Source organism: Euprymna scolopes, chromosome 9 (assembly GCF_053919585.1).
Source record: "Euprymna scolopes isolate OS-2025 chromosome 9, ASM5391958v1, whole genome shotgun sequence".
NCBI classification, from domain to species: Eukaryota; Metazoa; Mollusca; class Cephalopoda; order Sepiida; family Sepiolidae; genus Euprymna; species Euprymna scolopes.
Window position 1 is genome coordinate 28,580,446 of NC_136490.1, and position 17,679 is coordinate 28,598,124.

General features: G+C 34.8%; 1 long non-coding RNA gene across 1 annotated transcript in view; it reads right to left on the bottom strand.

Moving 5' to 3' along the window:
* Window positions 1–11,450: 11,450 nt before the first annotated feature.
* The window catches only part of LOC145284985 (uncharacterized), a 116,119-nt gene continuing 109,890 nt past the window's right edge, over window positions 11,451–17,679 (bottom strand). The window contains exon 4 of the long non-coding RNA XR_013868920.1: window positions 11,451–11,586. This is a non-coding gene — a long non-coding RNA (uncharacterized LOC145284985). The remainder of the gene's footprint in view (window positions 11,587–17,679) is intronic.

The following is a 17,679-nucleotide window of genomic DNA, read 5'->3' on the forward strand; positions in this document are numbered from 1 at the left end:
TGAGAGGGGGATGAACGATCACCTGAATTCTTAAATACAGGCCATACTGATGAGATTTTTCAGAGTGATGGGAAGCAATTCTCCTTAAGACAACGTTTAAACAGTTTTGTAAGTATGGGTGCTAGTTCTGGTTGAAGTTTTTTGAGTACTATAATTGGAATACCGTCAGGGCCGGTTGCTTTACTGGAATCAAGGTTTTTGATTAGCTTGTCAACATCACATACAGATATTAATATATCACATAGTGTGCTTTCTGATACATGAGGAAATATTGGGGGTTGGCGGCCTTGGTCGCAAAGGGTATAATTGGCTGCAAAGTTCTTGGCAAAGAGTTTGGCTTTGTCTGATGCTGACGAGATTAACTCGGGTCCATTGATGATAGTTGGGATGGAGCACACGCTTCTGTTCAGGATTCTGTTTGCAATTTGCCAAAACTGGTGGGAACCAAGCCGCTGCTCAGCTACTTTGGACTTGACAGACTGAGCATACACCTCTCTTACGTTCTTTATTACTTTCTTACAATGGTTGCTGGCAGTCCTGAAAGCGGCTTTAGTTTCCATGCATCTATTACGTTGGAAGCAGTGGAAAAAGTGATTTCTGTGCGCAATAGCAGCAGCACATTCTGGAGAAAACCATGGCTGGCTGTTAGGTTTTTGCTGGAACTTTTTCGAGGGTATGAAATTGTCTATACCTACAATTAACCATTCTGTCAGGTCTGATACTATAGACGACACATCCTTTTTAAACATGGAACGCAGAGGAAGATCCGATATAAATGTACGGAAACTATCCCAGTCAGCCATAGTGTATCGATATACAGTACGATGGAGAGGTACGTCTGAGGACTTATTACATTTCATTTTTATCTTAATTGATACAACAGGGTGGTCGGAAGATCCAAGAGGAGACAGGACGGAAACTGAACATAGTTCAGGGCAAGTTGTGAGAAAAAGGTCTAGGAGACTTGCATACTGGCCGTCATTGTCGGGCACACGGGTTGGTTCGTGAACAATCTGTGAGGTCATAGGCAATGGAGAAATCATGACAGAATCTCCCCTCATCATCGGTCTTGTTTGAGTGGGTCAACCATTCCACATTGTGAACATTGCAGTCTCCACATACGTGAATGTTAGCTGAATTATATGCTGATAGAACTTGGTCAATTTTCTCAGATATGCTTTTAAAGATAGTAACTCCGCTGTTATGGGGGCGATAGAGAGTAAATATAAATGCCGTAGTGTGAGCTAGTGCTACTCGGAAGCACATATAGGGTAAGTTAGGATCTTCTCCGGAGATGTCCCTACCACATGGAAAGCCATATTTTATATAGGCACATATTCCATGCCCATGGCGATCTTGGGGGTCAGATTTGGAAGTTAGGTCAGAGTATCCTTTAATTATGAACTCATTTAGGGAAATAGTCTGTTCAGTTCCAGTTTCGCTCAAAAATAAAAGGTCTGGTTTAGTCTCCTGTAATTGGGCTTCAACCTCTGGAAGGTTAGAACGTAGACCCTTGATGTTGGAGAAGGAGACATGGTAGTGGGGGTCTACGTTGGAAGTTTCAGATCCGGGTTTAATCGTGTATTTTTTATTGAAACTTGTCATGATGGAATTTTGGAGTTTGTGGACTAGGTCGTCAGACTGGCTTAGAGCAGGACAGAGAGGGGAAAGAAAGAGAGAAATGTAACGAAGATTTTTTTTTGTAGCACATGATAAGGTAAAGCCGTAACAATTATCCACTAGTATGGCATCGAGAGGCCCCACCAGAGACTACTGCATGGTCCAGAATCCATTCACCAAATGGCAATACAGCAGCCCCAGTACTTTGTGCCTGCTGATAGGACAACCTCCTTAGTGGTTAATCCAAGGTTCGGGTCCCTGACTATCAGGCGGATAACGTCAGCCCAGATAAAACGTTTACCTCCAGCACCCTTACTAGTGACATAGCTACAAGGATAGACATAGAACAGAAAATTTCCGCCATCTCTGTCGACTGATCACGCAAAATACTGCCAACCTAGAATACAGCTTTTTCTTCTCCCTTTGTCAGAAAAATCACTCATTAAAAAATGAGAGTAACGGGAGCTGCCGACAACGCTTCCACAAAACGTTTTCTACTCTCCTTTAAAAAAATCTATTAAGTATTGTACTTAATAAAAATTCCAACTGGCGTGTTTTTTTAAAGGGAACATATGGTGATAGATTCACCTCTCACGAATTAACAATGAATACAATTTCCTAATCTGTTCATGCAATCAACATGTTAGATATAATAAACATTTATGACGAGAAAACGCTATCATTAAATAAAACAATCAGGAGATAAAAATATAAATTATGTACTGAAATAGAATGTAGTTATTAATATTAGAAATTAAACATAAAAATTAAAATACATTTATCTCGAACACGCATTCGTCTCCAGAGTGCAAACTGATTTGAAAAGACTTTTAGCTTTAATATCAGCGTCCCAAAAGACTTTTTTTTTTTAATTAACCGTTAAAACAAAAACGTGATCGCTTTCTGAATTTTTGCGAGTGACGTTTCAGAAATTGCGATATAAGAGAACAGCGAGGGGGAGTCTTCCGAAATTCAACTAGTGACGTTATAAGTAAATTCAACATCACATTCGGTTGGGTGTGCTTAATGACCAGAGAATATAAACGAGATAATGCCTGGTAAGATCGAATCATAACGAATGAACAGATACTACATTTTGTTTTTACACAGTGGTCACCACTAGTCAAGGCCCGGAAGTCACTCAGGGATAAGGGTTACTGTAAGTGCATTATGTTAGTGTGGAGATTTGATGAAGTGTTTACTTAAGGGGGCGGTTCATTAGGAATTTGTTAACGTTGGACTTGAAGACATCCAAGTTGTAGTCAGGTGGGAAACAGGCAGACGGAACAGAGCTCCACAGGCGTGTAGTTCTAAGAAAGAAGCTTTATTCATGGAATCCACGTTTTGATTTAGGCAAAGATAAAGAGTGGGGGAAATTTTTCACAGTGGATTCAGCTAGATGGGTGTTTTTCATGAAAGATTGACGAGGGGGGATCAGAGATGTGAGTTCAGTCTTCCATGGAAATAACAATAAAACAGGGATAGGCCCGCAACATCTCTTCTGTGGGAGAGAGGTTGCAGGGTAGAGAAAAGAGCATCCCCCACTAAACCACGAAGTCTATTTTGTACTCTGTCAAGGCAGGATAAGCTGTTTTTAGCAGCTCCTTTCCAAATATGGCAGCAGTATTCCATCCTTGGACGTACTTGGCTTTTATATTGATAGAGAATTGCATCAGTAGTGAAATATCTTCTGGAGCGGTAGAAGGATCCCACCATCTTTCCAGCGACCTTGGCAACAGACTTGATGTACGTGTTCCATTTCAGATCAGGAGTAAAGGTCAAACCCAGAAGCTTGTCAAAACACGGGGCTTCTTCCAGATGAGAGTCATCCATCCAAATTGATGCCAGATGGGGATCAGAGCGTTGATGATGTAAGGATAGGAGAGATCAGAGGAGAGAGAATCAGAGAGAACTTTGTCATTTACAGTCTTTGATGTGTTGCCGTAGATGGTTGTGTCATCAGCATAGATGTCAACGAATGATTTAAGTATGTGTTTAGGGAGGTCATTTATGTAGATCACGAAGAGAGTTGGGCCCAGGAGGACCCCCTGAGGGACTCCAGCATTAATACTGCGGGCCTCCGATTTTTGTCCATCGACCACTACTCTTATGAGCCTATCGGAGAGAAATGATTTAATGATTGAGAAAACATTTCCAGTTATACCGTAGCTGGAAATCTTGTGAAGTAGACCCTTATGCCATACCTTGTCGAAGGCCTTTGATATGTCAAGAGCAATTGCCCTAGAAAGGAAGCCTTTGTCAAGAGATTCACTAATCCTGTGGGATATAACCGTCAGCACATCTGCGGTAGATCTTGCAGAGCGGAAACCATATTGTGTGTCACTAAGAAGGTTGTTTCTGCTGAGGTGGTTGACTATTTCTCTATTTAATATGGATTCCAGCAACTTACTCATAACACAGAGGATACTTATTGGTCTGTACTGAGAAGGAGATGACTTATCCCCTGAATTCTTAAATACAGGGCAAACTGATGAGGTCTTCCAGGGAGTCGGAAAGCACTTCTCCTTAAGGCAGCGCTTAAATAGTTTCGTAAGTATGGGAGCAAGTTCTGGTTGAAGCTTTTTGAACACTATAATTGGGATGCCGTCAGGGCCATTAGCTTTACTGGAATCAAGGTTCTTGATTAGCTTGGCGACCTCATGCACGGATATTTGTATGTTACCTAGCGTGTTCTGTGTTATAGGAGGAAATATGGGGAGTTAATGGCCTTCGTCGCATAGAGTAGAAGTTCTTTGCAAATAGTTTGGCCTTGTCTGACGCTGACGAGATTGATAATGGTTGGGATAGAACGCACACTTCTGTTCAGGATCCTATTTGTTATTTGCCAAAACTGGTGCGAACCAAGCCGATGATCAGCTACCTTGGATTTAACAGACTGTGCATATAGCTCTCTTGTATTTTTTATTACTCTTTTACAGTGGTTGCTGGCTGCCCTAAAAGCAGCTTTAGTCTCAGTGCATCTATTACGTTGGTAGCTATGGAAAAAGTGATTTCTGTGCGAGATAGCAGCAGCACATTCTGGGGAGAACCATGGCTGGCTGTTAGGTTTTGTTGGAATGTTTTAGATTGTATGAATTGGTCTATGCCTACAATTAACCATTCGGTCAGATCTGATACTATAGAGGACACTTCCTTTTTAAATCGAAGAACGTAATCAAGAATGACCAAGGGGGATTCAAACTTTCATAGCAAAAATTTTACAAAATGATGTTTCCTTCGTTTTATTTCGTTTTAGTAAAGTTTCGTTTCGTTTCGTTTTTTTATTATAATTAGGACAACCTAAAAATTGCAATTAATTATTATTGAATATTCTAATAACGTGAAATTTAAATATTTTAGTTGATTTTCTTATATGATAACATTGTTAAATTACTCAACCTGATGATTAAATGCAATTTGCTGGTTGCCTTAATTATAACATTCCATGTTTCATAATTATGTTTTTCAAGCCTTGGTACCTTCTGTAACATTCAGGTTGTAATTAAATACTTAAAGATATAGGAAGCTAAACGAAAAATGAACGAAACGAGACGATACAAAAAATTTCGTTTCGTTTTTGTACACAAAATTAAAATTAATTGGTAAATATTTTGACCGAAGCGGAACGAAACAAAACAAATTCAACACTGAAGAATTCCCCTATAGGTAGGAAAAATTTGAGGTGGTATTGTGAAATGGCAGACAAATTCGATTCGCAAGAAGTAAATAATTCCCCCATAAGCGGTAGAGGGCATGGGTTGTACAGTGGCGCATCTCGGATCTCGCTCGTTGCACATTGTGCAACTTTCAGATATGATAGAAGGCTCTTATGGCTCTTGGGATTTGTATACAACTGGCCAAGTAGTAGATGGTCTGAAAAAAATAAAGATGTAAACAAAAAAAAAAACGGTTTTCATTAAACGGAAATGGAATTATGTTTTTTCTTGCGCTACAATCTTATCTTTTCACTATGTATATAGAGAAACCTCATTACAACAAAACAGATATTGACAAATTCCAGCTGCACGAGAAGATCTTCTCATGACAAGAAACAGATAATACACTACCCCCTCTTTCAGAATTTAAAGCTAGTACATGTGTCTGAAATAGTATAGTAAAATTAATACGGCATTAAAAGATAGTACCATGGTAGTAATAGTATTGTGTCGGATTTAGATTGACAGATATCCAATCATCATTAGTAATAAATTATGCACAGACACATGTTTCGCTTTTTCAATACTCATCAGTGTGCCTTTACATAGTCAACTTGACAACCTCGACAACTGTGCAATGTTTCGGACGGTTTTGCTTTTGACCGTCTTCAGGCATGTTGGTTTGGAAAACCAACTACAAATATTTATTATTATAATTTCCTTTGCTCCGTAGATATTTTCGTATTCTTGGATTTAATCTTTGTTTAATGGCTTTGGTTTTGTATGTGTGAAAAAAAATTGCCAAAAGGGAAGGAAGTCTATTAAAGATTGAGAGATTATCTCTCTACCATCGCCGCAATTTTAAAGGTGTACAATTTTTGTTTTTTCTACAATTATAGGCTCCCAAATCCTATTAATTTCTAAGCTTGGTCTGCTTAGTAATATTTCATTTTTTCTATTTTATAGCATATATGCTGCCTCTTTGAGCCACCTGACTGTCCATCTTGCATCCCTGTCAATTATTTCGACCTCGTTTCACAAAGGGAAGTGTGTTCCTTTTTCTTTCCATATGTGATCAGCTAATTCCGACTTTTCGACCTTCTTCAGTGTTCCGGCTTTACTGTGTACTTCTAGCCTTGCCTTTCGGGGTAGACCGGTCTCACCTTTGCATAGATTTCCGCATTTACATGAAATCTCTTATATACAGTTTATTTTTATTATAAGACGTACACATCTCTGTTATTATACGAAAGGAACTTTGTCTCGCTGTGTGTAAGAAATTATTGTGGGCTCCGTAACAAATTTACTTTATGTATCTGGCAGTGTTCTTAGAAAATGTTTTTATCAGAAAGTCTGTAAACCAAATAATCTGATGAAAGAAAGAACTGACGATTTTGGCTAAATGTAACCCCTTATACAGCCGAACATCACTAATGCATTTGAGAAGTTTTATCACCGTGCAAATAGAAATGGCCAGCATATAAAATTGACAGTAGGTTCTTTGATATGACAGGGGTGCGTTCGAAATGGATGTTTCTGTTTAGAGCAAGAAATAAGCATGATACTTGACTTTTACATTTTAAACTTTAATTCAAATCGTTATATATAAAACTAATTTGATAAACAATAGTTCGATCAATATAAGTAATATGTTTTTTGGTTTGTGTGTGTTACTGCTACAGTAATCTAATGACAGCAGAAAAGATACAACAGCACCACATTAAAATATAAAGTAATGTCTACTAAGAATGCTTCATGACAAGAGAACTGATACTACACTACTCGCTCCAGAAAAAGAACACAATACCTAAGAATAATGTCAGGACCAGAAATTTTACATTTACTTCAAAAATGGAAAAGACAACCACTTGGAGCATTGTAACATGACCACAGGACATGAACTACCCACTCACGTTCTCTGAAGAAACGAGGTAACGAACGAATATATAATAAACTATCTATCACTCACATGAAAAGATATGGAAGCTTTCGTGACAACAAAATCGATATTAAACTATTCTTCTAATTGCATGAGAAGATGTCCTCATTGCAATAAATAAGATATGAGGGGCGTTGCAAAAGTAATGCCCCCTAATTTTTATCCCGGCCGAATGGATGAGAGGGGATTGCAAATTGCTTTACGATTACTGCATTTACGCATTTTCTGGCCTGATAATTTCATAACTCTGATATGAGTCAGATATTAACTATGTGAGACTTAAAAAAAAACAACCCGTCATGAACTTGCGTCAGAAGCAGAGAGGCGCTATTAAATTCCTGGCAAAAATGCATTCAAAATAGTGGTGACTATGCAGAAAAATATCTTCTGGAGCACAAAAGGTCGTTTGTTGTAATGGTACCAATCGTGTCGTCGTAGCACTTCAAATTTTTTAGTAAAAAAAAAATAGGTCTTACTTTTGGAATGATCCTTGTACAACCTTCCCTGGATTGATAAGCAAAAGCTAATTCATACGTCTGAAACAGTAAAGTAAACTGAATTGAGCACTGAATGATAATACAATAGTACCATCGATAGAATAGTATTGGAATTAGACACGCAGATTCCAAATCACCATTAGTAATAGAGTATACACCGACATGTCCTTAGGTATTCAGTCATCACTATATATATATATATATATATATATATATATATATATATATATATATATATATATATATATATGTCTATATATTAAGCCCCCCTCTTTGGGTAGAGCACTGTCGTAAATAATCTCACCCGCTACTTACTTGGCTGAAAATGCGAAGCTCGTTGTTTACGAACAGGCGATTTGAGCACTATAAAAGTGGTGCCGGATGTCTATTTAAATAGACATTCCGACGAGTTATTTGCGGGCGTCGATTCCATAGTCGAGTGGGAGAACTGCCGACTGTTATCACGACGGTTTTAGGTTCAATCGTTGGCTTGGGAGAGATCCTAGTCTAGCGGCACTGATGAATTATGATACAACTGTTTCGTTGTATCATAATTCATATATATATATATATATATATATATATATATATATATAGTCAGGCTATGAGAGATTATATAATTATTATTAAAATCTCTCTCTCTCTCTCTCTCTCTCTATATATATATATATATATATATATATATATATATATATATATATAAAGAGAGAGAGAGAGAGAGAAAAGGGAGGACAGATAGACAGGCAGATTAAGAAAGAGAGACACTATTTGCTGTATACTGTCTTTTCTACGTGACTAGACAGACCGAATGGTTCAAGATGAGATTTAAAGTCCAATCGTTTTGTCAGAAGTAGTCACCACTAACATGCGATTACATTATGGAAAAATGATAATGCTAAAAATGCACATTATCAACTAGCGAAAGTGAATTCTTTCTGATATACATGTGTTGAAATTGGATATTTGTTATTAAGTGAAACGTTTTGAAATTAGATACATTGTATTTAACACGATAGGCGGTTTATATTACATAGTAGCTGAGTCAATAGAATTTGACGACCATTTAGAGTGACTCGATTTGATAAGCACCGTTGGCTATGACTAATATAAAAATTGATATAAACTAAGTGATATATATATATAATAATAATAATAAACCAACCCCGGACAAGAACAGCCATACCATAAATAAAAATACTAATAACGAACAAGATAAATGCAATTGTAGACACCGCACACTTTGCCCAGTCCAAAACAAATGTCTAACAAAAAGCGTAGTCTATCAAGCAACAATATTTGCAAAAGAAACCCCGAATAACAAAAAATATTACATAGGCATGACTTCCTTAGATTTCAAAACCCGATACTATGACCACAAAAGCACATTCAAAAATAAAAAACACCGTATAAAAACAACACTAGCGAATAAATACTGGGAACTCAAAGAAAGCGGACATTCGCCGGTAGTCGAATTGAAAATAATAAGACAAGCTACCACATGCAGACATTTAGACGACCCATGTAAATTATGCCTCCAGGAAAAATTTTCTATCCTGTACTTTAAAGAACCTCAAAATCTATTAAACTGTAGGCGGGAAATAGCAAACAACTGTGTTCACAAAATAAAACTTACTCTAGGATAGCGATACAAAATAGCTTTAAAACTAACAATAACAATAGAAAACAAACAAATAAATAAATTAAATAAACATGAATATACATAAACGATCACACGCATATATGTATATATATATATATATGTATATATATATGTGCATTATTGTGTACACATAGGTATATTTATATGTATATAAAAAAAAAGAAAAAAAAGAAGCAGAACGGCCACCTAAAACCACTAACCTAGCTCTAAAACAGATCCTTTGTTTGATAAAATGCATGCCCATTGGCTGGTAGGAAGGGGCGCGGTGGATACTAGAAAGCTGATTGGCCAACTAGTAATCCTCAACATGTATAAAAACAAGAAGCAACGACAGAATTCGCGCATAAGCCTGACGAATCCTATAGTTGGAAGAAACGCAGAATATTCAGTGTAGCTTAATCGCCATATATATTTTATAAATTACTATATATATATATATATATATATATATATATATATATATATATATATATATATATATATATATATATATATATTTCAACACAAAATTATTTACGTTTTCGCTTACCCCCTTCCCGTCCGGCCTGGACGAGGTGTAGCTTGTAAGGTTTAAATCGCAATCGTTTCCTCAGAATCCGCCAAACTGATGCTAGATCTTCTAACACTCTTCCGAGGACTACGCAGGAAGACCTCACGAACCTGCTCCACTGTCTCTACTGGTTTCGATAGCCGTCCTGACGATTTAGGTATGCATGAGCAGCTTTTTCTTGAAATTTTTTGTGCCAAGTCCTAATTTGTTTTGTTATTGGTGCCTTCTTTGCAAAATTTGTGAAGAAGGCATGCGGCACTGTCTTCGGTGACTGAGTGCAAGCATACTCTAACACGCAAAATGCCTTTTCTCTTGAAGTGAACGGCATTTCTTAAACTGAAAAGATGGACATGCCAAACGTTACACAAAACTTGAAACGTTTATACACAAGCTGTGAAAATTTGAGGTCATTCCAACCAAAATTGTCAATGTTATTGCCCTACGAAATGGAGTCAAACACCATGTATATATATATATATATATATATATATATATATATATATATATATATATATATATATATATATTCTTAATTTAGCCTTACCTCGACAGTCGAGTTTTAAATTTCTTCGATTCCTTTTTTACGCACATTTTATCTTTATTTAATAATTGTGAATTATTCCACGGATTTCTGCCTTTTAGATTACTTTGGATCATCGTCCAATTATGCGATTCCCTTGGATTTTACTTGTGCGAATGGAAATTTCAATAACTTTCTTGGATTCTGCAGTTTTGGATTTTACCGTCATTGGCTATTTTACCCTCTATCAGACAATCCATTCACGTGAAATCACTTTTTTATTCACCCTATTTCCTCTGCTTCACTTTTTGCTATCAAGTAATATCTATTACTTACTTGTAGTTTCATTAAATACTTTTGCAAGCAAAATCCGATCCCACATTTTGCTAAATCCTACCTTCTGATATCCACTTATTTAGTGTTTCCTTTTTAAAATTAAATATGTTTTTAACTCTTTCAAAATTTTTTTAACATGTTTTATTAAATACTTATTCTTATATCTATATATATATATATATATATATATATATGTGTGTGTGTGTGTGTATGTGTGTGTGTGTTTGTGTGTGTGTGTGTGTGCTATAATTAAAAATGATTCTATGTGTACATTAAAAAGCTAGGGGTGATTAATATCTATATATGTCGATGATCAGCGCTGTGATATGCTTTATCAAACCTATGATTGCAGATGGTGAATTCCATTGAATATTATGAACTATGTGCTATACATACATATTGAACATAACTTAGACATAGTCCCCGTCACTCAAACTGGCCTCCCACTTGCATTGCCTGCAGTACGAGCCCATAGTATTGTAATCGAGGATGTTGCACCAGGACTCCTTTCTTTTTATCATCAGACTGGCAGAGAATGCATTGCTTCCAGTTAATGGACTCCTTGGTTTGACATGCCTCCTCTCTACCTTGTGACTCATCACTCATGCTTAACCTACAAACCCAGAGATCATTACAGTAATCTTAGCTTAGTCATAAATATGCAAGTATGTTGTTGAAATGTATAATATATTTTTGAGGTAAAAATGAAGACAATACTTAAATGCACATGTATCAGATGCTTTGTAAAATACTGTTCTTGATGTATCGCACTTAGTATGTTGTGTGGTCTGCAACAAATATCAGAACTCTGAAAAAAAAGACATGAATGAGACACCATAGTAATATTTGCCAGCTTAGTTAGCAATAGTTATAAATGTACAAATATATATCTTACGAGCATGGGTGCCCGGCGTTGCCCGGGTGTATGGAGGTGTATGTTGAGCAAAAAAAAAGTCATAGTAGGAACGCAGGCTCGAATCCGTACCGCGAAGGAGGAAAAGAGCGGGTAAAACCTGACGTCTTTGCTGTTACGACCACCGCCAAATCGGAAGTGACTTATGTTTAAATTAAGGCTAGACAATCCAAAGAAGAGGACGACTTTCTAAAATATCGGCGAAAAAAGTGACTCCCCTGTAGAAAAGTTCCCAGTTAAAGGTGAAGATATTAATATTTTTAGCCAATTTTTCGGTATTTATCGTCTGACAGGTCGTACTAAAAACGATTTTGATCTTGGTAAAATCCGCTGCCTCTGTTTAAAGTTTTAAGCAGACATGGAAACATACATACATACATTTATATATTAGTAAGTAAAAAATTTCGACCCAAACCGATTAAAAAGCTTGTCCTATCGCTGAATACCCTTTATGTAAAATTTCAAATGTTTAGACCAGAAATTGTTTGAGTAATTTGGTAGATACCGGAGAGGTTAATTTTTTAAAACTTTGACCCCTATTATGACCCCTTAACATTTATTGTTTTGGACACAAATCAAGTTATTAAGTAAGATTCATGTCCAATGAACCTATGTCTAAAATTTCATGTGTTTAGACCCAAATTGGAAGAGGAGTTGGTAGAGTTCTCAAAGGTCAAATCGTTGAACTTTGAACCCTTAATAGCCAAATTTCTGGCCGAAAACGGATTAAAAAGATTTCTCCAACTCTCAGTACTCTGCATTTCAAATTTCGATCTGTAGGCTTAAAATTGACAGAGGTATTGCGTAGGGAAATGTAGACACACAGACACGTTCACTTTTATAGATTAAACAAAAATATATACGTATACATAAATATATATGGAAAAAAAATTTGTGTTTACTGTAAACTTTTTACGCAAATATTATGCAAGTATAAATCATGTGTAATATCTGCATGAATATAATTACACGTAATAGTTAACTAAAGATGATCATCCCATTAGAAAACCGAAAAAACTAATACGGAATTAATAAAAATGAATGTTTAAAAGAATATGCAAATTAGCTAGATCTTTTGCTAGTGAATGCAATTCCACAACCCATATATAACAAAATTGTATTTTCTTTTTAAATAAATAGAAAAGAGGGGTTTTAATATGAATATCAATACACACAACATAATGAATTTATAGGAGTATACATAGATTTCTGAGATACTTACTATACATGTATGAGAATCTCTGTAAAAAATGCCAGTAGATGGTAGGCCTGTGTTATGTGCTCGAAACGTAACTGTAAATAACATCCTTGCAATAGTAACTATTTGGTATGTCGATAAACTCTTAAGCATACAGTACACAAAGTGTAGGGTACACTTTTTGATTCAGTCCTAGTAAAATCGGGATGTCTGTGTCTTTGTACTAATTTCTTTAATAAATATCAGCCACAGTTTTCTTTTTTTTATCCACGTATGGAAGCTTGGAGTAGCAACACAAAAACTACAATTTCTTAAAGTATCATAGGTAAATTAACAATTTTAATTAGCGATAGCAAGATTTTTTAGGAACGGATGGAATATGAATTCATAAATGATATATATTTTTATTACAAAGATATTACAATAAAACAACCACATCAGGTCAGTTATATATTTAAGTATTAATGTTAAAGATATTGTTGCTTTATAACAACTACCAGTGCTTTCCTTGACACTGAAAATGTAGGTTTACCAGTTAAATTAAATGTTCTAGCTTGTTTAGAGGCTGATATATTGCAAAACGTACATTTTACCGCCATTTTGTAACTTCTAAAATGGCCGCCATATACACGTCTGGGCAAATGCAGACATTGATTTTCTGATTCCTACGACAATAACATTTCCAAAAATGTATAGTTTTGTAAATCTTCAAAAACTTAAAATCGAGACTCAAGGAAGCTTACTTTATATTTAAGTCTCCATTTAAAGAATACTTACATTCTTCTTTAATCCCCATATATATATATATATATATATATATATATATATATATATATATATATATATATATATATATATATATATATATATATGCATACATAATTATAGACATCATAATGTTCGGAATGTTAGTGATTATATAATTATTTCAAAAGCCAAACAACACCGCATCCTACAAGAGCCCTGACAATCAACACATTTGTTGTGTGCTGTGCGTTTGCTCAGTTGGCAGAGAGTTTGCCTCGCATGCGGGAGGCTCGGATTTCGAACCCCAGCTTCGATATGTCTAACTAATGAGCCCAAACTGAGGGCGAAACTTAAGCCTTGGACTTCCGGTTTGTGGGCTTCCACGGTTTTTGTAGGCTGTTATATATATATATATATATATATATATATATATATATATATATATATATATATATATATATATTGTAATCATGTTTATCCTCTTCTGATGAGACGCCTTTAGCTTCAAAATGGCATGTCCTAAAGATGTTTGTAACCATTAATGACTTTATAATGTAATAAAGTCCCTATGTAACGTTTTGTGCTCTTTATCACCTTAACTTATTATATATAACAAGCAGGCTGCCCAGCATTGCCCGGTGCTAAAATACGCTAAAATATAATATCTTGATTAATGCATATTCATGCGTTATGCATTATCTTATGATATTAGACCCAATATATAGTAATGCTTTAAAAACTTATAAATAAAAAATGACTCGTGCGCCACCAATAAGAGGTGAAACCAAAACGTTTAGCTTAAGATTTATTTTTTTCTTTGACGGCTATGCCTGACCTATGAGAACATGTTTGTTGGAAGGCTAAAAATAAAAAAAAATGAACCAATAGCTACTACGTTATGCATGCATATTCGTAATGCCATTGTTGGTTTTTCACCTGGCAAATTCCACTTTTTTAATTTTCACAATTTTGCACCGATTTTCCCCGGCTAGAACTCAAATATAAATTTCCGCATGGGTTCGAATACTCTATATGCTAAGTTTCATGTCTATAGACCAAAAGCTGACAGAGGAGTTTGGTAGGAAATATTTTTAAAACCAATAAATATACGCATACATAAATATATATAGAAAGATGTTTTTGTTAAGTATAACCTTTTACGCAAGTATAAATCATGTAGAATATCTGAATAAATACAATTGCACATAATAGTTAACTAAAGATGATCATCCTATAAGAAAACCAACAAAAAACAAACTAATAGAGAATTAGTTAAAATGAATGTTTAAAAGCATATGCAAATTAGCTAGATCTTTTGCTAGTGGATGTAATTACCTGACACATATATAACAAAGTTTTATTTTGTTTTTAAAGAGATAGAAAAATAGGTTTTTAATATGAATATCAATACAGACAAAAATATATAGGAGTATAGGTTTTTTACATGTATTGTCTTGTTACTTGCGTCCGGTGGTCAGGTGGAGTATTCATGTTATATTTCAAATTTAGCTACAAAAAGTGGATCAATGTAATTCGTAGAATCAGCCATTGTTCACAGTTAAGATAAGATTGTTAGAATCAGCGAAAAGGGAGTTTACAAAACCTGTCAAATATGTAAAAAAATAGAAAGAAAAATCCCAAATTAGTTTCTTTCTGCTTACTATATCCTCCCACTCCCCACCCCTTTTTTTCTCTTTTTCTCGCAACCCATACGAGTTAACTAATATTACTATTTGTTGTGAAATTCGTTTTTCTTTATAAGCAAGTTTTCTATTATCTATATGATGTTCTGTTTATTCATTCCTTAATTATTCCGTACGTGAAAGGCTCCTTCAGTTTTTGACAGACTATAGATACCCACCGTAGACGTGCCTACGAGTGAAATTTTTATGGCAGGAGGTGTGCAAGCTCCAACCACATCTCTACTGAGTCTTCATTGTAAAATACCAGTGGCAAATGAAGTGTACATTCAGGACGACTGAAAAAAAAAACGAGATAAGCGGAGATCACATACAGCGCTTAGAAATCCCAAATGGGCACCTATCTGGTACTTACCAGGCTCAACGTTGCTTAACTTCGGTGATCTGAAAAGAACCGGTGTATCAACGTCAATCTGCCGCATAATATTCCGTACGTAACTCTATAGAAAAGGGAAATCTAATTTTTTAAGGTCAATCTGCTTTAAAAACATATTTGCGAACTTTAGCTTTAAAAACCAATCTGGTAACTCTGGACAAGAATATGAGAGTAACCTCTCTTTGGTGTAGCCTCGTTTCCGAATATCATTATAATAAGATCTGATCATTGTTGTAATACTGAGAAAGGAACGCGTAGTAATTTCGATGTGCAACGGTTCGTCGCCGAATTTGAAAACGTCAAATAAACGTTACGCAAAAAAAAGGATATTCGAATAAATTTTGGGGAAAAATAGGACATTGTCTGCCAAAGATGCAATATGCATTGTATGACTGAAGATGCAAATTAAAGATTGCCTCTTACAATGTGCTTTTATAATTTGTATTGAACTATGTAGTACAATATTACTTTCTTGAGTATTTATTAGTGTCTATTAATTGATATCATTGGGATCAGTTTTATATTTAAAGTTCAATTTCATAGAAATGTAAATAAAGTCATATTATTTGCGCGTTATTATTTTTTCTTATTTTCTTATCTTTTGTTGGAATCACACAACAATTACCTTATATAATTATATATATATTAATATATATGTATATATGTGTGTGTGTATATATATATATATGTATATATATATATATATATATATATATATATATATATATATATATATATATATACGTTTATTTTCATTTTTATACCGTAGTCATGGTATGCATGTTTGCCACTTGCATAAGACATTTTTTCCTTAAAAAATAATGCCATTTCGATAATCAAATATACATGTAAACATATATATATATATATATATATATATATATATATATGTGTGTGTGTGTGTGTGTGTGTGTAGAGAGAGAGAGAGAGAGAGGAGATAGATAGATAGATAGATAGATAGATAGATAGATATGGATTATTATTCTCATTACTCGTAGTGTGAGTGGTAGCGTAGGGACAATGACAATATTGTTGAGTCTCGAATTCTAGCTGTTGTTACAATGCAAACTCGTGGTATCACGAAACAGCGATAAGTATAGTTGGATAACTTTCTCAAAAAAAAAAAAAAAAAAGAAAGAATAATAACACACCTGCAGCAAGAAAGAGTTCATTGTGTAACGTTCGTGACGGCTATTTCACTCTCCCTCCTTAAGAATAAAAGCGACCTTTCCTGTGTCTGTGATGACACTGCTAAGTCTCTCTCTACGCACCGTAAAGGTACTTTACATGACCATTCTTTTAATCCACACCCCACCCACTTCGCGGTCCGATAACATCTCTACTCCCCACCAACCTGGGAAGTCACCAGCTGACTTCTGGCCTGTCAGAATCTTAAGAATCAAATGATTATTCGTTCGAACAGATTACAGCCGGATCAGCGGATTAATCTGACGGATTAAAGTCAGTAATCTATCAAATGACAGACAAACAAGCAATTGCTAAACCACAGAGGAACCCGAGACGGAATGGATGTTTAGCGTAAACTATCCTCATTATGATGATGATGATGCTGATAATAATGATTATTATAAAAACATTTATAATAATAATAATAATAATAATAATTATAATAATTTATAAAGACCATCATAATAACGTAAAATCCTCATAATAATAATAATAATAATAATAATAATAAATTGATAGAAGTCATTATAATAACATAAAATCCTGATAATAATAATAATAATAATAATAATAATAATAATAATAATAATAATAATAATAATAATAAATTATTAAAAATCATTGTAATAACATAAAATCCTCAGTAAAATAATAACAATAATAATAATAACTAGCAGACCCCGCCGAAGTTTTCCACACACATAAATAAAATGAACAAAAATAAACTAAAACAAGTAACGAATACGAAACAAGTTGTTAGCAAATACATGTTTTAACCT